We start from the raw sequence: 24,142 nt of genomic DNA, 5'->3' as shown, positions 1-24,142 counted from the left end.
ATATTTTGCTACCCTATAAAAGGAAGGAAAAGAATGAAGCAAGTTAGTTACCATGTTTTTCAAAGAAAAGGTTAAAAAAGTATTTTAAAAATGCAGTACATTAAAAAGCGTGATGAGCTGTATTTTTAAAATGTACAGTACAAAGAATAAAAGATAAAGTAACAGGAAAACCATCTTTATCATTCTCCCACAGAATATACTGCTTTCAGCATAGTACATTTCAGACCAACAGATTAAGCAAATGCAGGTATTATGCTTGTATGGAAAGACTGTCTTAGATTGTATCAAAGTGAGTGTTCTCATCTGATTCCTCTTTCCAGGTTAACGTAGCAAAGCAACTTCTTAGACAAAATGTGTCTGAAATTCATTGCCTTCCCTTAAAACATCTATAGTAACAATAATTAAAAAAACCCACTTGGTTGAAGCAAATATGGTATAGCACGGAGAGATAAAATAGTTGGTCTTGAACAGGACATGATCTTGATTGTTCAAGCTGTCATCCACATTCAGTATACAGAAATTCATCATGTGCTACAGTATGTTACTGTTCAGCCTATGGAAATGAAGTGCAGCAGGAGAGAATATCTAAATGCTGTAGATTTTGAAAGAATAAAATCTGGCACTTGTACCTCTTAAAAATTATATAAAACTGTCTTCAAACAAAGGGTATTTGCCTGTAAATCCTACCTTTCCTCCTGTTTAAACAAGTTTCAAACTGATGCAACCTCATTAATGAAAAAAATTTATTTCTTATTGATTTATTGCTGAGTGAAGAATGACACCCAAGGTAAAAATTCAGTATTTATACATAATTTTTCATAGCATCTTTAGATACACATTTCACAATTGTGTCTCAAAGTTTAATGTACAATCTGTTTCATGATACTGAATTAATATAAAGTTGTATCTCACAAAAATACATTAGCATATTGATATCCATTCATCCAGGTTTCGTGGAGCATATATGTAGCAGTAATGCTTTTCAATTTGTCAATCCTTTCACCAAAATGCTACCTAAAATTTCAGCAACAAGTCAATACAAAATACAATTAAAATGTTATTACTAACATTCTCATTTTACTGCCTTGTTATAAACAAACTTGTTACAAATAAAAATGCATGCCCTATAAATAAGCTTTTTCTAGTCTTACCCATTTTAGAAATTTCCAGTTGTTATGATAGCATCAAAATAAAATCTTTGAAAATTCAGCATACTATAAAGTCGAGAAACATTTCTATTTTTCAGTTATAAAATATGTAAATTAAAAATTGTAACATACCATATTGTATTTTGCACTGAATTGTTTTACAGCATACATAGAATTTTTAATTTCTTTAAAATTTCATTCATATTCATTGACATGAAAACAAAAGGTTTCTATGGAATAAATAAAAAAATATTAGATGCTGACTTATTCTAAAGGTAACACAGAGGTATGGTATTGAAAAAACATTTAGATCACCCATATACTAATTAATCCTATAAAACCATAAACATCTTAATATGCGTATATACTTATATACATACTTGTATGTATATACACACACACAAAAACTTTTTTTTTGGATGTATTTATAGACATACTCATTTTTTAAGTCAGGACACCTCAGTCTTTGAAAAACATAGTCCAAATTATTTGGCAATTGTTGAGGTGCACTTTTTTAGTTTTCCTATTAGAAGAAGGAGGAAACCTCTCAGATTTGATTTGTCATTTAGGACCTAAATACAAAATGTATTAACTGATTGCTAAATATAAGGAATGTTCAGATTTTTTAAATAAATAAATAAATAAAGGGGTTTGTTTGTTTCATTGGTTTATTTTTTTTAATCAACACTCCAAAAATGTGAAGTTGTATAAAAATAGTCACCCAGGAAAACTCAATGAAACTGCAAATCTTTTATTGCATGGCACAGTTTTAATGATAATAGTTTTGTGCCACATACTATAGAAAACATTTACCTGACTGATTTAAGCCATAGCAATAATTTCTTTGGGAGATTTTGACAACTGAGATTTGCCAGATCCTGCATGGTTTCATAATCCGTGTGCACAGTTCTGACCAAGTTAGGCACAAGCGCTTATTTAAGTTTAAGAAAAGAACCTAAGGAGGTATGGAAATACACTTTCACAACCATACATGTGGTTGCAGAAGTATCTAGAATATTTACTTTCAGGGCAGCATCATAGCACATATAATATCACAGCTACACATGCAACATGAAACAATTGTAATATGGCTAGGATCACTGTAAAGGACTGGCGTAGTACAATAAAATGATGGTTTAATTCAGCCAAAAGAAATAAGAAGGAAATGTCTGTATGCAAGAAGAAAAATTTCCTCAATAAGAAATCATTATTTTTCTCACTTGACATCACAAAAATTTGTTTGGTTCACCACTAACAGCTCTGGTTGTTCAACAAAATTATCTGTCTAGTCAGAGGAAAGAATTATCTCCTCCTACATACCCATCCACTCCCACCTTCTGCAGAAATGTTTGTGTACTCAGCCATACAAACAACATGCAAATTATGATGCATTTTGGAAAATAAATCTTGGATTTGTTGGATTGATATGTTATATGTTTGTCTGCTTCTGAAATAACTAAAAATACCCTTTTCTATCTATTTTAGAAACATCAGATTGTGTGTTTTAACTGACAACTCTCTTAAATTGTTTTAGTATAGGAACATACCACTAACATCCTTTCAAACACAACTCCTGCCAGGTGACTATTTCACCTATTAACATATAAACATCTTCTAAAAATATACATGCATTAAAAAAAATCAGACAATATGCATGAGCTGTTTTATACTCAGGTATCACAGAAAAGATATATTCCAATCAAAATTCAGTTTTAACACAACAAATACATCTGTATGCATTTTGCTTAAAACACATGTAAAATCCTGCTCTTCATGAAATGAAGGCAACAGCTGCACTATTTTGAGATATTTGATTGTAACATTCCTGTATTTGTGTCAACTGATAGAAAATGTTATTAAAAAATGGAAATAATTAAAAACCAAAACATATTTAGGAATAGATTTTTTTAGGATGTATTGATCTTGCTATCAATTTGTAATTCTCCATCTGTTCCCTGCGTTCACTTGATTTTTTTCTGGTTTATATATTGGAATATCAACTCTTTATGGCAAGCATTGGTTGTGTGTACACTAATACAATATCTAACATATTAGGCCACAGCCCTCTAAGGCACCAGTGCAAATGAAATCATGCAAATAGAATTTTTTTTTTTTTTGTCTGTTGAAGCCTAAAATCCATAAGGTCATTTAAGTTACAAGGTATAAAATGATACCACAAAATTCTTGGTCTCAACTCCAGTGATACAAACATAAACTGAAAAAGCAAAGATTATCTATTTGATTTTGTTACCTGCACAACCACCATTTTTTCAAAGTACTTAATTAACTCCCTGTCTGTCAGGGAAATCGGACAGTGCTCTTTCTTCCCTTTTACAGATAAGAAGTTCAGATAGTGACTTGGATGCAGAAGTAAGAAATCTAACTACTACCCAAAGTAAGTGCTCTGAGCTATCCAGTAAAGGCAGCTTTGACTATGCAAGAAGGTTTAGCTTTCCAAGCTTGTGTGTATGCTCCTGGCTATATTGAAGTTTGTGCTGTAAAAAGAAGAGCATCTAAAGCAATTATGAACATAAGCTTAAAATACATATGCAATTTAATTTTTTTCAAATGCTATAGGAAGAAAGAAATGAAAGTAACTCAACCTTTACCTCATGCCAAATAGATTTTATAAAAAAACATGGATTCCAATTGTGACATTTGCTTACTCATAAAGCAAATTAATTACATCCACAGGCATCACTCTCATCATATTTGTGTTAACATAAGCAAGTTCAATATCAGGCTCACCAGGTATAATACTTCTCCCCTGAAAAGAAATCAAACTATAACAAAAATAAAAGGAACAAAGTAATGTCACTGCATCTGTTTTCGCTAATACATTATTATATATTTAAAAGCCTTGACAAAGGTGCAACAGCCCAAGAAACTGTAGTGCTTAAGAAAGCCTTAAAACGGAGAGCAGCTTGTTGGCCCCAGTGCCCAACAAAGTCAGCAAAGATCTGACAAAACTCTGCACCTCAGAGGCGGTTGCTCGGTACTTAAGGAACCTCAGCCATTATGTCCAGAGGACACAATTCAAATAGCTTTAACTTAGCATTAGTGGCTCACATTCACTCTTGCATGCTGCAAAATTCTAGACTCCTGTATCAGCTAATTCTCTAATCCTTTTCCATTTATTGACAACCCACTTGCATAACCCCACGCTGCATTCACCTACCACGTCAGCATTGCCTAAAAGTGCTCTGATTTACCAAACTGAAAGTCCTGGCTCAGTCCTGGGAGCTGAATAACATCTACTGTGGAATGCCAGATGTTCAGTGATTATGCTATGCCACTTCTCTTCCCCTCCCTTATGCTGCAAGGAGATAATCTGCACTGAGCAGCTATAAGTTCATATCGACCCATGCAAAATACTTCATGCAGAGCAGAACCATGACGAAACCTGCACTGCTACCCACATTAACACCTTATGTCCTGTCTCCCCACTCTTCTCATGTAAACACCTCCAGCTATCTATAGCAGGGGTCCCAGCACTTTCAGTTTTCTGTTGCCTTCTGTTGCCCTCCTCTCTCATCACATGTGCTCTGGTTATATCCTCACTTCTCACAGTTGTTGGAGGTGGGGGATGGTAATCAAACTAGGACCTTATGTGCCACCTACCTTATACAAAGTATTTACCTGGCAAATACAGTGGGAGGGTGAAATACATGCTGACTGGATAGACCGCGAGAATTAGCACTTGATGTGGCTATGTCAGTTAAGAGTAACCGTATGCAAGGAGGCCAAAACCCACAGCTTTAGATTCAAAGCTTCACCTGGTGGTGTGACACATGCCTGCACTAAATTACACCAGAAAAGAAAGTCTCACTGCTGATACAAAACAGCATCAAAACTCAGAAAAAACAAACCGAACAATTTGACAGAATAATTTAATTGCATCATCCTGTGCTTATTCCACCTCATAGATTTGTTTCTGAAGAGGCTGCACAGAGATTAATGAATCAAGGAGGTTTTTTTTTTATCTGTTATTCAGCTTTTCAGCTTTCCTTTTTCCTTTTATTTTCACAAGTTTAATTATAACTCATGCCATGAATCTCCTGTAATAGTTGGTTTTTTTTCCTTCTATTAAATCTTTCAAGTACTTGGGTAATGTTATTTTATCTTCTCTTAAAAGAGAAACACCTTTCCAAAAAAGGTTCCATCTAATCTAACAAATTCATCCTAATCTCACACAATTCTACATTTTAGTCTCTCTAAAGCAAACCATTGTAAACCCTTAAAACTGTATTTAAATTACTATCTTCCATTTTGTCTCTTTTTCTGTCTTCATTGCTCATCAATTACTTTAAACTCTTTAAAACTCCATCTGGGCTGTGGATTCTGTACCTATGAAAATTCCATGCTATTTTAGCTGCTCATTTGACTATAGGCTTGGAGTTGATGAGAGGGTATTCTGAAAGAACAAGTTCCTGTAGAGAGCAGTCAATGGAGAGTAAGAGCCATCTATTATTTCTGTGTGGCAGGCTAAACACACTGCTACAGTAGGCTTGTATCGGTGTGAGTAGTCCCGTGCCAAACATCTTTAAACTGAAGTGGCAGTATGATGAAAACCTGCGAGAAAAATCACAATCAACAAAAGATGTGATAGAAGTGTACTGGAATGAAGTAGAAAGACAACTAAGTACATTACAGGCAAAATGATGCCTGCATATGCACTTGGAATTTACAGCCAGCCTCTGTTTTATCTGAAAACTCTTGGAAAGTCCCTGGCTTTCTCAATGCCAACTCCATGTTCAAGGCAGGACAAGCTACCAACAGGTCATGAGTCATCCCATGTGTAGAGCAGGCAGAAATACTAGGCTGGTCTGGACAGGCATTTGTCCATGTCAGACTCGGGCTCACACAGCAAATCTCTACTGATTGCACATACATACCCTCAAGGAAGTTTGTGGCATTTCTCTCAGTAATTTCAATAGCTCTGCATTGGGTTCGGTATGTACATATGGTGAAATATGAATTCACTTTTTCAGAGGTGCTGTGCACTGAACAAATTCCTGGTTGCTCAGTCCAAGAGCATACATTCTCTTTGCAGAGAAAATATTTTGAAGGAATAGAGACACGTTTCTAATGGTCTGTTTGATGTTTAGTTACAAAAATAAGCAAATATCCATAAAAAGATGAGTAGTTCTTTATAAATTTAGCTAGACCATAATGTAAATAGTGTAAATAAACCTAGATTACATATTAGTCTTCATCTTCCCTGATTATGTTTAAATTCTGTAAATGCCATTCCAATTAAATTTCTCTCTTTCTATGAAAGGATAACTAGAACTGAAATATTCTGTGAACAAGTGCAATTGGATTATAGGAAGAGATTATCTGCTACTTTGTTCCTCAACGTAATGCACTTTTTTTTTCTAGTCATGCTTGTGTTCCTGAGACTTTCTTCTCATCACAAACAGCACATATACTTTTAATATTTTCTTCATATATTTTACCTGAAAATATTGCAGGATGAATGTCATTTTGCTGTTTCTCTGTGTTGCTGCTTTGTGGTATTTCTGCTCTCATAACTACTGTTTCTTTCAAGTCAAACTTAAATGAATCAATTGAAAAATAATATTGCAAGTAAGAAGTCTTTCTAAAGTTAAAATCACACTAGATTATTATAAATATAATAAATTAAAATGACAGTGCAAACGGATATTCTAAAACATTTATTTGTATCTGCCAATAGACTGCAGCAGGACTTTGGGCTGATTCCCACTCTACTGTTTATCAACAGTGTTTATTTTGTTCCAGTTCTCAGAACTCCTCTCAGCTGAAGCTGCATTTCTCAAGGGCATTATTTCATTTTAGTCCTAAAACTATCATGCAGTAGAAACCTAACTTCAGCTTAAATGCTCAGGAATAATTTACATACATCTGAAATCATGAGACTTACAACCTTGGAACAAAGCTGGAGAAAGATTTACTAGAGGAAAGAATATGTAGGGTTTGGGTTCTGGGTTTTTTTAGCACAAATTGCTGCTTTGGCATAAATCTAGACCATTTTTCAATTAGTATTTTATATTAAAACTTGACTCTTTGGGGGACTGAAAAATGAACCTCCCACTTCTTTAAGTTACTACCTAATTATGTTTCTGCCCACTTTAAAGTATGAACATTAAGATTTTTCTTTCGTGCTTTTAATATTTTTTAATATAATACATAATACAAATCCTAACTGTGTTTTGGAATGCAAACTCACAGCAAGGAATTAATAAATCATGTTTAAACAAACAAAAATTATCTGTCTAAGCTTTAGTTGCCATTTGGTCACTAGTGTGTGTGTAGGCTCTAACTCATAATTCTTCTGTCAAAAGCAGTTTTTACTAAATGTGTGCACATGCAAGTTGTGGATGGAGAGAGAATAACTATTAAAAATTATGTTGTTTATACACGTGGTTGATATATGATATTATCTACTTCTGAACACAGTATTATTAAGAATTTACACACACATATGCACACACAAAAGTCTATGACTAGTTTGATGACTATCCCTCATGAAAACATGATTCAGAAGTGTGGGAACAGAGAGAACCAAACCTCCATTAATTTTCTATGATACATAGTTTTAATAACATAGAGAAGAAACTTAACTTTTCTAATTTTTTTCTGTGTAGCCTAAAAACAACATTCCATATTTTATGCATTAATGTTTCATGAGTTTCAAATTACATTTGCAGAGAAGTGCAATGTATTTTGAGGAGCTTCATTTATACTTTTCACTTTTTTTATAATTAAAAAAGAAAATATGAGTTGGTTACATGCTGAATTATACAGGAGCAAAAAATCATATATTTTCACTCAGTTGCAGAGGATGTAGTAAACATTGAAAATCAGACATCTATATTGACTGTGCCATTGTTCAGATGAAACATCTAAGAAAGCAGAAAGCAGGAATACCAACTGCTCTGGCCAGTAAAGTCTGAATGACACTTTCAGTGGAAGTGAAATGTTAACCCTAGCTAAATTCACAATAGTTTCCCCCCCATCTAAAATTTCCTTTTTTTTCTTTTCCTCATCTAATTCATTACATGCTGTTCTCTGAATACCTGCCAGCATTCCACAGAGTCAAGGATGAGTTTCACAAAAGCATGAATATTTACAGTACTACTGAGTACAGTAATCTGGGATGCTTCTAACTGAAAGACACTATATAATGTAATTCCATAATTGGAATTGCTGAAAAGACATTCCTCATACAAAGTAATGTACAAAAAATGTAAATAATGTACATTATTTTAAAACCAAATAAGCCTGGCTGATGGTATCAGGAAAACTCCCGCCCTTTTGCATTACACAGGATCTAACTTACAAACTCAGAGCCCACTCCAGACTCCAAAGTGAACTGATCTTCCTGACCGAAATTGGGGCAAAGGCAGTGTTACCCTTTTTTTTATGCCTTCCCAATCACAAAAATTACAGATGTTACATTGGCTCCTCATGGCTGTTAACTCATTGTCCAAAGAAACACCGCGCTGATTGCTTTCCTGAAAAATCTTCAGGCAAAAGAAGGTAAGAACATAAACAACAAGGACATTTCTGCAGTTCTCAGGAGAATCCTTACAAGGCTGCATCTATCACGTTTACATGTACTCCCCAGCAGCAGATCAGCCATAAACTTGTTCTGAATTATATGCTATATTTTAACTAGAAGTCATACATTTGATGAAAGCAGTTACTGGGAGAAATCATATGGCTGAAACATACAGACCTCATATGATGTTAATAGCAATTCTTGAATGGCCTAAAAGCACAGATACTTAGGAACCCATTTCCCATTGACTTCAAAGAGGCTGAGGCTTCCAATTTTTTAGGGTTGGTTGTTGTGGGTTTTTTTGAATAGCTGTGGACCTACAAGTCCAAGAGAAACCTCAGAGTGTTTTGAAATATGCCGTTGACTGGAGTAGAAATTTTCAAGATCAATATGAAATGTTAACACTACAGAACCTCACAGCTACTCAACAGTGCCCATTTTTCAGTATAAACGTTCATAAACGTGGCTAAGATTCACAATGATGTGATTCTAAGACAAATGAAAGCAGCAAATGATATAGTTATGTCACTTAATTAAACTCAGAGGAAAGGACAGCCAACAGAAATGCGCAAAGGGACTTGCCACTACTATGTCAATGACACTTTTCATTGAGGCTGACTAGAACTTTAAAGCACATAAAAGCTTAGAACAGGATATTAGAAATGCATTGAGATATTCATCCTCTGACATGGCTTGCCAGATTATAGCATTATTTTAACAGCATATTGTTATGGTTTAACCCCAGCCTGCAACTAAGTACCACACAGCTGCTTACTCACTTCCCAAGTGATCCCACCACTCCCAGCGGGATGGGGAGAAGACCTCGAGGGGGGGAAGGTAAAACCCCTGGGTTGAGATACGAAAGGCATAAACATAAAACCCCCAAACAAACCAAAAACGCCTACCAAAAATATCAATAATAATTCTAATGAAGAGGAGGGGGAGAGAAAGGAATAAAATCCAAGAAAAACAAATGATGCACAATACACTTGCTTATCACCCACTGACCGAAGCCCAGCCAGTCCTTTAGCAGCAAGCAGTCCCTCCCAGATAACTTCCCCAGTTTATATACTGAGCGTGACGTTCCATGGTACGGAATATCCCTTTGGCTAGTTTGGGTCACCTGCCCTGGCTCTGCTCCCTCCCGGCTTCTGGTGCACCTGCTCGCTGGCAGGGCATGGGGAACTGAAAAGTCCTCGACTTAAGACTAAGCCCTACTTAGCAATAACTAAACCATCAGTGTGTTATCAACATTGTTCTCACAGTAAATCCAAAACACAGCACTGTACTGGCTACCTTGAAAAAAATTAATTCTCTCCAGCTAAAACCAGGACATATACTAAACTTCATCCAAATTAACTTAGGATTCAAATCCAAATTTAAAATCAAAATCACATTTCAGCATTCCAGGTAAGAATGCTCAAAATCAATCTCTGAGAAATAAATTTTTAAATTAATCTATTTATAACATCAATAGGACCAAAAGGATGCTAGCACTTCTTGTTTTCAGATTATCTTTGCTACAGCTGATTTCTACAAGATACGTAGCACATCTATTAAACATTTGTTTGGCAATTCAGAACAAAATCTAAGTTTTCAAGTCTCTAGCATCTACAGAAGGCAGTTTTAAGTGAGAAGCTGTGGACTGAAAAAATGGTAGAGATTGAAAGGAGGCAGCAAAAGAAAGTGAACTAGCTTTTACCTAGAATCTGGTAGAACTCGTTATTCTGAACTGAGAAACGAGGCAGACTCCAAGAATATAAAATTAATACGGAAACAGTACAGTAAAGATCAGAAGGGTATGTAAATTATCATTAAAAAAATATTTCTATTTCAAAAGAGCTATGGCAATATAAACCACCCTTCAGCATTTACTAACAGTTGTCACGTAGAATTTCAGAAATTCTTTAGACATCTTCTGTGTTAGATATGGTGATAAATTCTGCTAAACACACTTTGGTTTTGACTGCTGGCTGATATTAAACATTTAGATTTTAATCACTTCAGTTCATCACAGCTACTAAGAGTTTAGAATCACGTACCAGTTGTTTCTTCTGATTCTTGCTTGGACTTTGTACATATAGGGATAAAATATTACTGCTAAAATTAACCAGTGGGTATAAGTATATAGCCAATCATCAGTTGTTGCTCTAATAACAATTAAAAAATCCTATACTTTGATATTTTTTTTAACATTGAAGAGTTTAATCAATGCAACTTTTAACTGAGCTTAACAATTATTTCTTTGAGAGAGAGGACACTTATAGGAAGTTACTAAGATAATTTTGATAGTAACTGCTTAAAAGCTGTGAATTGTAATCCCATCAAGGAGGAAGACAGTCTCTGGGATAAAAATTAAAGCCCAAGATAGGATGGAAAGATAAGAAGGAGGAGGATAATTAGTGGAAACTAGGGAGACGAGTGAATGTACTCCAGCTGCCACACACAACACAGCACTGCTGGAAAAGCACATGACAAAGGTAAAGTTCAGCCAGTCACTGTTGTTTAAAATACAAAAAAAAAAAAAAAAAAAAAAAGTTTGGTACCACTGATCCACTTCAATCTCATCAGTATTTTACTAGACACCACATTATAAAAAGGAGGGGGTTATACTATTTTTGGTGCCTAAAACATCTATCATTTACCAAGCATTTCAATTCTGCCCTGCACAATAAAAAAAAACTGTATAATTACACTCGTACATCCTTCAATATTCATCTAAGTTCCTTTTTCCTTTACTGTACTCAAATAGTGTCAATATTTTTCTTAACTGTTACCTAGAGAGGATATTATTATCTCTGCATTAGTGTCTATAATATGGTAGGTATACATTTAAACATAGACTTCTCTCATGAAACCATCCATAATTCTGCTGCCGAGCACTGGTCAGTGGAAGGACTTGATTTCTCAGATATAAACTGGTTCCCTGGCATGGAAATTACTATTGGTATAGTGCTTGACATCTAGAACTGGATTTTCAATTAAGCAGGAAATTTGTTTCAGAAGAACTGAATTTATGGACAGAGGGAGACAGTTAGCAATGAAAAAAAAAAAAAAAGAAAAGAAAAAAAAAAGGTACTTTCTTTTCCAGGACTTCTCAAGACTCTAGACATATTATTTTCTATGAAACAGGAACTAACAATATTTTTTACAAAATGCATACTTAAAGTTAGAGCCCTAGATGCTTATGCAGATATTTTAGTCCACAAAGCATGCTTGCATGTTCAGCAAACCCAATAACCAATTTATTTAGATTTAAAAAGTCCTAAATTCAAATACTCATGTAAGAAACTCCAAATGATTATATTCTTTGCCAATTCCAAATTAAAGCTGTATGTCCATGTCCTTTTTCTTGAATGTCTCCTTAATAATCCTGTAGTGAAGAATTTGTGAATTTATCAGGGATATAATTACTCTGTAAAAACTTACTACTTCTCATCAAGTCCATTATTGCAAACAATTTAACATGAAAAAGAAGAGTGGAAGGTACCTTGTCAGGTCCAATCACTAAACTACAATGACAAAATGTTTTCCTAAGAATAATATAAATAAAAATTTTCTCATGAGTTATTTACTTGATTTCGTAAACGCCAGCTTTCCCTGAACACATAATGAGATGGTAGAGCCAAGCAGATTTTTAACACTCATAAAAAAGCAGAAGATTTTTAACACTCATAACACCTAGCTAGGCACACAACTGAAAAAAAAAGAAAATAAACCACAAACCCAACAAAAAAATCAAGAAAGTCCTTCTTACCATTCCCACTGACATAAGATTTGATGCAAAAGCTTAGAGAAATGTAGATACATGAAGTAAATCCCAAACCACCTGAACATATGACTATTATATACTTTTACATATATATATACACACACACACACAGACACTTCTGTACTATACCTATATACTTCTATATGCAAGTCCATAATACTTTATTACTTTTAAGGAAAAACAGTTCTATTGCATTTAGTATCTAGCGAACAGCTTCAGCTCAGTTAGAGAGTACAGAAGCTACTTATTTGGCAGTGCCTCTTTAAAATAGTTTGTTTGCAATTCAGCTGATTCTAAAAACAATAAGAAAAACAAAAGCAAATGAGTCCATATGGAAGACATGCACATATTCCTACTATATACAGACACAATGAATGGAGTCGTCCCTTCCCTCCAGGCACATCATGGCTTAGAATCTCACAGCTGCAATCATGTCAGACATGAGTGGGCTTATGCACAAAAACAAATGAAAGCTCTAAACATTTCAAGATCATGGAATAATAATAATAATAATAATAATAATAATAATAATAATAATAATAATAATAATAATAAAAACCCACAACCAAAACAAAACCAACACAACCACTCTTACAGAATTATTTCAAGAGGTTACCCAACCTTTCTTTGAAACTGAATTTCTGCTCTTAATGATATTAAGTAATTTAAATAATTTTATCTTTTACCTAAGTGATATGTTTTATATTCAGCCTGTATTTAGCTACACACATAAAGATAAGAAAAGACAGAACAGGGAATTTTTAATGGTGTATCTTGACCTAACATGGCACCAGTTTTGCAATGCTCTTTACTCCAGGATCGCAGAGTTGTAAGGTAAAATGAAAGATAAAGCTATATCATCAACCAATACATATAAAGTAAACATAGTGGAACGATAAATTAATTGCTCAAATTGTAACTGTAATGAACGTGGCAAGCAGCAACCAACAAAGATGACAGAAGATGAATGCACTGTGTCTAAACAAACACCTTTGAGTTTTCACAGCCATAAAATAAAATAATAATAAACCTTAACATCCCCTTCTACATTATTTGAATTAAAATCCTGGGGCAATTATTCTGTTCTCCATTCTTCGCGGCAACAGAAGGAAGGGGAGATACACGTATTAAAATCCTTGCGGTAACCCCATTAATGTCTCAGCTGAGTGAAAATAACAGCGTATTTATTCGTGTTCTGACCTACAAATTGTTCTGTATAGCTTCATGATGTTTTTCACTATGAAAATGGTGAAAAACTGTAAGAAATTTGGCTTACGCAAAATGCATCCAGTCTCTTTAGATAAACTATCCAGATGAACGGTATCAAGGGCTATGGCTCCCTTGCACCCCTGGCTTTGCAGAAGATGACCAGCAGCAGAGGCTTGATCCTTTCTGTATTGACTGTTGCTTAACTATTAAAAAATAATTTTGTATAGCAAGAACTACTCAATGGAACTCTCAGGGAGGCTATCTCACAGACGTTATTTGCAAATTGTTTTCAAGTGAGAAAGGAAGTAAAGGACAGTTAGAGATAAAACATTTAAATAACCATATCTCTTCTAAGTCATAAAAAAAAAAAAAATAGTAATTACCAGAAACTTTTATTAGAAAAAGGATGTAGTTTCACTAATGGGTGGATGTCTTCAAACTTAATAAGCACTACTACAGGACTCCATAGCCCTCTAATGTTAATAGAGTCTTCTGACAAGTCAATTCAAACCCTTCCTCTCAGAGCCTGACATTATGTCTCTGACAAGGATCAGAGAACAGAACACATGAACATCAAGCTTCTGGTCTCAGGAAGTATATCAATAACTACAACTAAGTTAAGTGGCTGGTTTAGAACTTAACATTCACCCAAGTTGATTCATATGTGTACGTTTCATTTATACGTATATCTTCTTTCTGGTTTAGCCTTTTGTAAATGTGTAGTCGCACATTTTTAACCAAGATAGCCACAAGGAGATAGTAACTACTACTGGAAGAGAAAAAGAACACTGGAACAAGTGGAAGGAATGACAGAAATTAGGAAGTATTTGAGTAAACAAAAAGACTGATAGGTGCTAACACAAGCCAGTTATGAAAGTCAACCTAGATTTTCAGAAGAAGCTGTAATTACAAGAGACAACTGAAGGTGCAATTGCATCCTCCCTGTTAAACACAAAGATTGTGGATTTAGATCATACTCAAATTTAGTTCAGTGGGGAAAATATTTATTTATTATTAAACCACATATTTGCAAAAGATATTGTTTCCATACATCTGTACTCTGGGTAATATTGCTCATACAATGGGAATCTGTGGAGCCATATCTCATTACGGAAAACTACCTATAAATAAGAAACAATCTTATTTATATATATATATAAAATAATCAGCAACGTAAAATTTAATTAAACATCACAAAAGCTAGGCACAGGCAATACTTGAATATAGATAACTTGCACATATTAATAATTTTGACTAGATAATCAGATCATATAAATGTTCATATGGGGAAAAAAAAGACTCCTTATACAAACTAAAGCTTGTGGCAAAAATGTTATATATGGCTGTATTTACACGTATACATCACACATTTTTATACCTATATTACCTATGTGTAATTCTGTGTGTGCATTAACTTGGAAAAATACCTTTCCAAGAATAAACCTGGAGTCAGCATCCTCATAAATAGGATTTAAATCTTTTTAAAGATACACTGAAAAAGAATTTGCATCTAAGTGTTGCCCTGGTCTCAACTCCTACGCACACTATATACATATTCTTCATCTTCCAAGGATTACAATTTCTTTTTATTTTGAGAGAAAAGATACTGACAAATACAAAAATAAAAATGAAAAAGCTGTCTCAAAATGAGATAAAATGAAAAAATGAGGAAATCAACAGATTTACTAACCAGTTTTTATTTCATAATACATTTGTCCCTTTCTTTTTTTAACAAATGTTTACTATGAATCTTGAATGTTACTCATTTTAGACAGAGCTCAATAAAAGCATTATAATCTCAGAAAGTTTACATAAAACTGCACACAATCTGAATTATAGTTTGTATTAATTACTATGCAATATTATTGCTAACAATTATTTTTATTTTACAATTCAACAGTAAAAATAATTTATATTTCAAATGAAAATATTCTTTCATTGCTTTTGGAATGACAAAGTGATCTTGGTGATGTTAAAAAGCACTAATTTTGCCGAGCCCTCTGATATTCAGCTTGACAAGTTTGCACTCTTCTCTTTCACTTTTATTGATTTATTTTTCTTACCATGAAAATAAAATGCAGACAGGTCAGAAACAAAGGCTTTCTGTCTTAGTAGTGTAAATGGTAGGACAATTAGTAAAAATTTGTTATTTTACAACACATATATTCAGTTAACTTGTTGTCACTACCTATATGATATTTAAGTAATTCCATTTTGGTTTGATGGCAGATACTGAATAGTACACAGGCTATGGAATATAATTACATTTATGAAATATCTGCTGTAAAAATAACTTTTGTAGTTAAGTCATTGTACAGCTTATGTTGTGTAACTAGACTCCTTAATAAAAATAAACCTATAAGAAAGGCATCTTTATATTCAACCATATTTTTATGCTAAACCATACATGGACTATTGGCATTAGTAATATCTAAATCAAATTCTTAAATTCAGATTTTAAAGTAGAACTTTCATCCCATCAGAGTTGTAATCTCCTCTTATTATCCTCATTCATGAGTTCCTGTTAATGTGAGATAGGCATAACATACAATTTACTTAGAAATTGCATGCAGTAAAGACAACCCTTGGTGTATGCATACACGTTGTGTACAGCCAATCAGTCTTTAATGTAAATGTTAAAGTGTAGCATTAATTATCTAATTATTTTGACATAATTAAAGCATGAATTTATATAAAGCAGCCTCTTAAATGCTCAGATACAGGTGAAATATAACCTGTGAAATAACTTTAACAGCTATGTTATTTCCTTCTGTTTCTAAACCTGAATGTGATAATACTGGTTCTAGACTATATTTACACAGTTATTTTGCTAAACATTTTAAATATATTATGGAAAATAAATATTCTGCAAAGATCTGCTTATCTTTTGACTTGAATTCTTTTTTTCTGCATCACTTAATTATTATACATGACCACTGGTTTGCAGAAGATCTGGAGGAATTCTATTTTGCTTCAGTACTCTTTCCTAAAGAATGTCATTAATCACAGTTTAATCCATTTCATAAACCAGTTTTATTGCTTAAAGCAGTAACACTTTAAAAGATCTTACATGAAGACTACATTTCAGTATCTCATGGATGGGGGCAGCTGTTAATTTATCACAATTATTAGCATTACTATTAAGAGAAAAAGTGGATCAAAATTTTTACTGCATTTATGTTTTGGTTAAGTGAACGATAAAAATAACCATTCAAAGCTGAGAAGCATGGAGATCATATTAGGTCATTAGAAACATGAAAGAATTTACATTGCAGAACAACTGCCAAACTACAGGCTTTCAGAAACTTTAAAGAAATAGAAATTTAAAACATACTTTTCTAATCCCATCCAGATCACAGGTGCAAGTTGAAGTCAAATAAAAATTTTTCATGTATATATTATTGTTTAATAATATGAAAAAGAAAGAGAAAAAAAAAAAAGAAAATAAAAGAAAGACTCTGATCTCTAAGGCTGGAGGTGCCATTTGAGAAGCAGGGGAAAACAGGTCAAGCAGCCAGCAGGCACTCTGTGCAGCGGGACAAATACTCTTCAAGACTACAGACTGCAAAGATTCAAATGTAAATCACTGGGAGGTAACACAGCAGCAGACTCGGCCCCTGGGCATTTCTAAGGATGCTTATTAGAGCCTATGGTCAGGATCTTCCCACTGATCCACTACTTGCAAATTATGCCTCTGAATAACTGTTATTACCTGTAGGGAGTTTTATTTATTTTCAGGGGAAAAAAACCCCAACAAACAAACAAAAAAAACCCACAACAACAAACCAACCCAAGCCGCTTCCCACCCACCCCCCTCCACCAACCCAAAACCAACACATGTCAAAATGACCACAAGGACAAAACTAGGGGAAGATAACACTTCTAAATAAGATGCAGCTACATATTGTTTTGACTGTAGGGTAAAGGTATTGACTATGTTAAGTCTGGGATGCTATGCTACAGGCAACAAATGCACCTTATCTCTGGAAAAGAAAAAACCTCCCACCTCTTATTGCCTACAGTGCAACAAGTCAACCAGGTTCTTTCACTGACTTGTATATGAAGAGCACTCCCTTCTCACTCGAATCAGGCAGATATACCTATTTTAATTGGTGGGTTTGTCTCATTTCTCTATGACCTCTGACCACCTGACAAACTCTCAAAGCTTGCAAAAGGCAGACGATGCACCCACGCAGAGCCCGCAGGAAAGCGCAGGGCACTGTTGCACTGTTCCTACAGCCAGTGAAAGTGATAATGTTTCAGATGGCACAAAGGAAATATTAACTAACATCTGCCCAAAGCAGGATCTTCTAGGGCTAGGCCTAACCATGCCTCAGTCAACTTACCTCTGACATGTCAGAAAAATATGCTATTGTCTTTTCTACCTTATAGTCTGTGCTGTGCAGGATCTGTCCTGGTGTAACAGTAAGCTCCGTAACCTCAACATTTCTTTCCACGTTCTCATACAACTCTTGATCACATAAACTCTGAACTCCCTAAGAGCTGCTATATTACATTCTGAACAGTTGAAAATTTAGAGGCTAACCTTCATGTGACTGATACCGTACACAGCAGAAAAAAGCAATAAAGACATCCAGCTCTGCATTCTGCAAATTGCTCTGACATTCTCTTTTCTCTGGGTTGTTCAAACAGCAAAAAGCACTCTAAGTGACTCTGTGCCTGTATACCTTAGAAGATGGTTGGTTTTTTCTCCTGATGCTAGTTCTGAATGAAAATGTATGTCACCAAACCTGACTATTAAGCACCCAATGTCAAAGACAATCTTGGATACAGCACAGTTACATGCTGCCAACTTTCACTCTAACTTACATGGGATGGATTTTGAATGTGGAAATATCTGGCACTTTATAACATGATATTTAGTTTCATTTTGTATTGATAAAAGAAGTATGCTTAAAACAGCTGGAAAACAGAAGATGGGAAAAAATGAACACCCCTTTGCACAGGACATTTGAAGACCCCTACCATATTTTAACAAAGAGAAGAATGTGTATTCTCCAACTTTTATGGGTTTAATGATCCTTTTTCGTAAGCAGATAGGACCTTTTCTTAGTACAAGGACATGGACAAATGCCAAAACCTACATATCATATTTACAAATATCCTAAAATGAAAGAACAAGATCTTCAATTACAGTGCAAGATTTTTTTTAACTCTTAAACAACTTGAAGACATCCATGTTAGTCTAAAGCAAAATCCATTCAATCCAAATAACACTGTCTTCTTACATGTTCACTCCAAAATATTTTAAAGTGAATTAACCCCACAAAAATAATAAGTGTACAGGAAAGTGTAGCAAATTTTCTCCCAAATCTCAGCATGTTCACAGAAGTAATATTGATCTAAAAGGAAATTAATGAGATCAAAAGTAGGCCTCATTAAAGTCACACTACAGTAAAATTTATGTTTTCTAAATCATCTTAGTATGTTTCCAAAACTCTTTTAGTCCCTTCCTTTAACATGTTTTAAACTATATGGCTAAGCTAAGAATTAAAACCAGTAATAAGCTAAGTCTTCATAAATCCGTAACAAGGGTGACCATGTAATATCTTGTTAGAAGCTGTTTTTTTACATAAACAAATTAGTTTGTTCCTTTGTTTTCTCTTTTTTTCAAGCTTTAACTTCATATGCGATTTTTGTTTTGTCCCTATTTATATCTATAGGGGAAAAAACAGACAAAAAATATAACATCCAGGTAGACTTCAAAGCATGAGGAGAAATTGATTTAAGACATTTATCCATTTTAATAGAAAAGGAAAAGCAATGCTGTCCATTATGCTGAGTAAAGTATACCTTTCTGAAGAGGGGATGGAATAGGAAGCCAAGTGATTCTAATTCTTTTCAAGCATAAAATCAAAACAAGATACACGAACATGGAAGCATGTTTTTACTGACAGGACTGCAACTGGCAGATCATTCATGACAACCTATGAATGATATGCCAGTAGTATTCAGAGACTTAGCAGTGAGAAGCTACATCTTTCCCCATGTCTCATGAATGCTCCTGACAGCATTTCCCCTACGTTTAAGGCAGGAACAATGAACAGTGAACCCTAAAATTGCTATGTGGTGGGAGAGAGGAGAAGAAAGGAAACACATACATTCAATATAAAGGAATATGAACACAAATAATTACCTACACAGTTGTCCAAAGGGGAAAAACTCAGACAATAAGAAAGAGTAAAAAAAAAACCCCAAACTGATTTGCATATAGGATTTTAAAAATTGTTATTTAAAAGTTTTTATAGTATTTAATATATATATATTATATATATATATATATATATATATAGGAGACAATGCAAACAAAATTGCTGATCTCAGTTACTGCAAAATATTGGGAAAAAGCAGTCAAAGAACAAAAGAAATATAAAATGAATGTATTAAACCTGAGAACCAGAACAAAATGTCTTTGGTCAGTCTATGGAGTATAGGTTAATTCTGCTTGGAGTTTAGCCATGAAATGAAGCATTTCAGCTGAAGAGCAGCAGCAAAGGTTACCTCTGAAGCACCAGAATCTCTGCTGGAGTCCTCTCACTTAAACAGGAGAATGATTCTCCTTAGCCCTTTCCAGCTATATTACCCGAAACATTATTTATTACCTGCTGTCCACAGTGTGCTATAGGCAAATTTTAATCAAAAAAGGAACTGTCTTATTAAATTGAATCAAAACAGTCACTTTACAGAGATATGAATTCACAGTCAATAAAATTATCTACAAATGTGAGATGTAAGATTTTCTCACACTAGAAAAAGAAGTGTTTTTCTAACTAAAGTAAGAACTTTTATTCAAACTTGTTACAACGCACAATGTCCAGTGCGAAGTCAAAATTATTACTGCTTATGCCTGATAGCAATAGCAAGAACAGAAAAGAACTCTGAATGTGAAGCTGAATAACTATTAAAACTGAAGATGAAAGTCCTTGCTGAGACTTAACCAAAAAGATATGCTATGTTGAGAAATTTTGTGACAAATTTTTCTGTAGGTGGCAAGAGTCTACCATAAGTTTGGGAAAAAGTCAGCACTATACAAGGCCTATTTCTTCAACTCCATTCCCCTAAACATCACAACGAGATTCTTACAGTTATCTTACATTCCTTAATACCACTGCCACTGCCACACCAAACCTGATTTCCTTCTCATGCATCTGCTTGTGAATAAAAAATGGTTTTATGCCATAATTACAAGAATATACATGTTTAATATACTAACAATTTATTGTATTTGTGGTCTTCATGTATTTATAATTTTAGAATCTCCTGTACTAAATTCTTTAGTGATGGGTCCATATGAAACCTTGTCTATTAGATGAAGTCTCTTTCATATATTACTTTTGTGCGTGAAACTCAGGTGTCTTCTAGATTTAAATAAAACTGTTGTATTTATCAATGACCAATCTGACAGGTTGAAAAAAGGTCAAATTGTTATCTCACAGAGATCTACCATGGCAAATATTCTGAACAATCAAATTAAAGTAAGAGGGGTTTTAATGCTACAGCACCTTTTATCAGAATGCTAAATAACTTTATATTAACTTTGCTTTTAAATACACAGTAGTGAGATTTGGAAATATCAAGTGATACATCCAGCATCAGTCCAACTGTGACAGACCTAAGAAAACAGATTTTCTCAATACCACTGTAAGAAATGACATTAAAATTAGATTAATATTACAGTTAAAATATCAAAGATAGAAGGTCTTAAAATAACCCTCACATCAAATTGTCCAAGGCAAATAGAGACAGTATCTTTGTGGCCTACGATGGCCATCTAGTATCCTGGGATCATCATTAAAACTCACCATTTGTATTTTAAGATTAATCTACTGATAAAAACCTTTATAATTTGGAAGTTGTACATTATACATATTTTAAAATTCCATGTCCTAATGATAACAGAAGACTAAAACAAAGCTTTCTTTCCTAAAGCTTTCTTCCACCTCCCGCAACAATCACATATTAAATACAAGGGGTGTGAGTTCATATCATGCTTTAGAAGCTGTCAGTATGCTGTACAGTATGCCTCTATTTTCAGATTCTACCTCTTTATCAGGAATGAAAAGATTAAACTTCTGCAAGTCATTTTACAGACAGGGATAGGGCTGTTCTTAGAAGTCAGAAAGAGGGAGAGCATATGAATCAATCAATACAATTTAGAAATATCAATTAATCCCCCAAACGCTAGTTATATATACACTATTACATCCTACTGCAAGCTATAGGTTTTGCATAAAATAGAGAGATAATGTAAGCCAAAAGTATAAATTTCTAATACCGAGACTATTAACAGTCACATGCTTGTGCCGCACCTGCTGGGTACAGGCAGTGCCAAGAAAACTGGCTCCATCCCATCATGTAAAAAGGTTGAAAAGTATTATTACAGACACTGCAGCAACCAGATTGACCTAGATATCCTCCAAAAAACTGTAAACTTTGAGGACTGAATGGACAAATTCTACATCTGCACTCCGCAAATTTATATACACTATATTAAATGATAGAACAAGAGTTTCAGGTGCAACAACAAAGAAGCAACATAGAAGGTATAGTTGTAAAAAATGCAAAAGCCATGGGAAAAAATAGTGTGCTTAAAGTAAAAATAAGAAGGTTTATATAGTAAATTAATGTCACAGAGTTTGTGATGATAAATCCTATTATATTACTAAGGTTAAGCCTATCTAAATTATAATGGAAGAGGAAAGGACTCCTACCTATCACTCTCCTGACTCACTTGCAAGTGGGAACGTGTGTTTGGCCTTTTATTCTCTTACACTCAGTAGTAAAGGTCAGCAGCAGTATCAATCTCATGGAAAAAGGAAGGACTGGAGAAGGAAACATGCAACGCTTTGCAACTGTATTTATAGGTGTGTATCAAATAGACAAAGGAGAAATACAAAGCTTAGGTTTATAATCAGTTGTGTTTCTCCCTCTAAAATAATAGTAACATCAGTAAAACAGGCAGATTAAAAAATAATCTTGTAAGCAAAAGAAAATATGTAAACATTTTAATTGTAGAAATACTTGTCTATTGAATGTCACTTAACTGTTAAAATCAGTATTAAAACTTGTACCTTTGCAAGTTACTACACAGGAAAAGCAAGCATGTTTTATATGATGCTTATGGTGTTATTCACCAATTTTGAGGTGAAATTCCTAGTTGAAGTGTACGGTGGAAAAGTAAAATTGATTTCTTCCTTCTGGTAAATAGAAGTAAAGATATATTCTGGCAGCTCCAGGGGCATCAGCAGAACAGTTTTATCACTGTAGCTATATGTCTGCCAGTGTTCTGTTATAAACAAAGCTGACAAAGTTCAGGAGGGGGTAACAGAAGCTCTGGGCCTAAAAGTACAGAAAGAAAAGTACAGAGTTCTTTTCAGTGATAGGCAGAGGGGGGTGGGGAGTTGGGTAGTTATTTGAAATGTCCCTAATTCTATTACCTCTGGTTCTTTTCTTCCTTGGGAAGTCTGCAGTATGTGAATTTTTAATGTGAACAAAGGCCCAAGGAAGTTCTACTGGAAAAATAAACACGACATTTGCAACAATAATATTGACAGAAGTCTATCTTCCTGGAACAAAGCAGTAAAGAAAAAAAAACCCTCAATGCAGAGGTTTCTGTTGCATCCATGGCAATTCCGTATAATAAAACACATGACAGTTCTGAAGGAACTGTTTTCTTCTACCATATAAGATATTTTAGAGACTATCCGCTTCTCAAGAATGATAAAATGAGTCATTTCACGAACACTAGATTTTTCAAAAAACAACAATTCATCAAAACCTGAAATTGGCATACAAAGGTGTTATGATCTCATCTGAATGGCGGCAGAGTGAGTCACTAGAAGGAAGGCATAACACAAACCAGATTTCCTGCTCAGCTTCCTCTGACCTCTGCTGGCAGAGCTATTTTCCTCTTGTGGTAAAAAGTGTGCCTAGAAATTGTTCTACCCACTATGCAAGCTCTGTCAGGAGCATACAACGGACATGCTTGTACAGCAGGAAGTATCACATCAGGTATGCTCATCAACACACACACCCGACAGCTCTCTAATTGCAAGAACTTATGGGGAGTCCTCCAACCCAGTTTAAAGATTTCAGTCCAACAGCAATCCAGCATTAAGTATTGCCTAGACATTGGTTAATTGCCTTACTAATCTTCAAGATAAAATATCACCTTGTCACGATTGAGATATAGAAAACTGAATGATCTTAAGCGTGATATGCTACTATAGCCACACAATAGGATGTACTGTGCATTTATCTTAAGCCTTCACGCTAAAATTCCTCTCATCCAGTTAAATAAGCTCTTTCCTGTTATCCAAATGCAACAACTTGTGAGAAACCCCACACCTGAACGGTTATTTTTCTGTTGAGAATCATCTTATACAGTCATCTATCAAACCAAACATTTGTTGTTGTTCTCTAATTCTCTCCTGTTGGGTACTTACA

At 34.3% G+C, this 24,142-nt stretch overlaps 1 protein-coding gene across 3 annotated transcripts in view; it reads right to left on the bottom strand.

Moving 5' to 3' along the window:
* Positions 1 to 24,142, bottom strand: part of NOVA1 (NOVA alternative splicing regulator 1) — a 155,532-nt gene that overhangs the window by 3,136 nt on the left and 128,254 nt on the right. The window lies entirely within an intron of this gene.

This window comes from Falco biarmicus, chromosome 7 (genome assembly GCF_023638135.1).
Source record: "Falco biarmicus isolate bFalBia1 chromosome 7, bFalBia1.pri, whole genome shotgun sequence".
In the NCBI taxonomy this organism is placed as follows: domain Eukaryota; kingdom Metazoa; phylum Chordata; class Aves; order Falconiformes; family Falconidae; genus Falco; species Falco biarmicus.
Note: the sequence above shows the minus strand (reverse complement) of the source record. Positions and strands in the feature narration are given on the sequence as shown.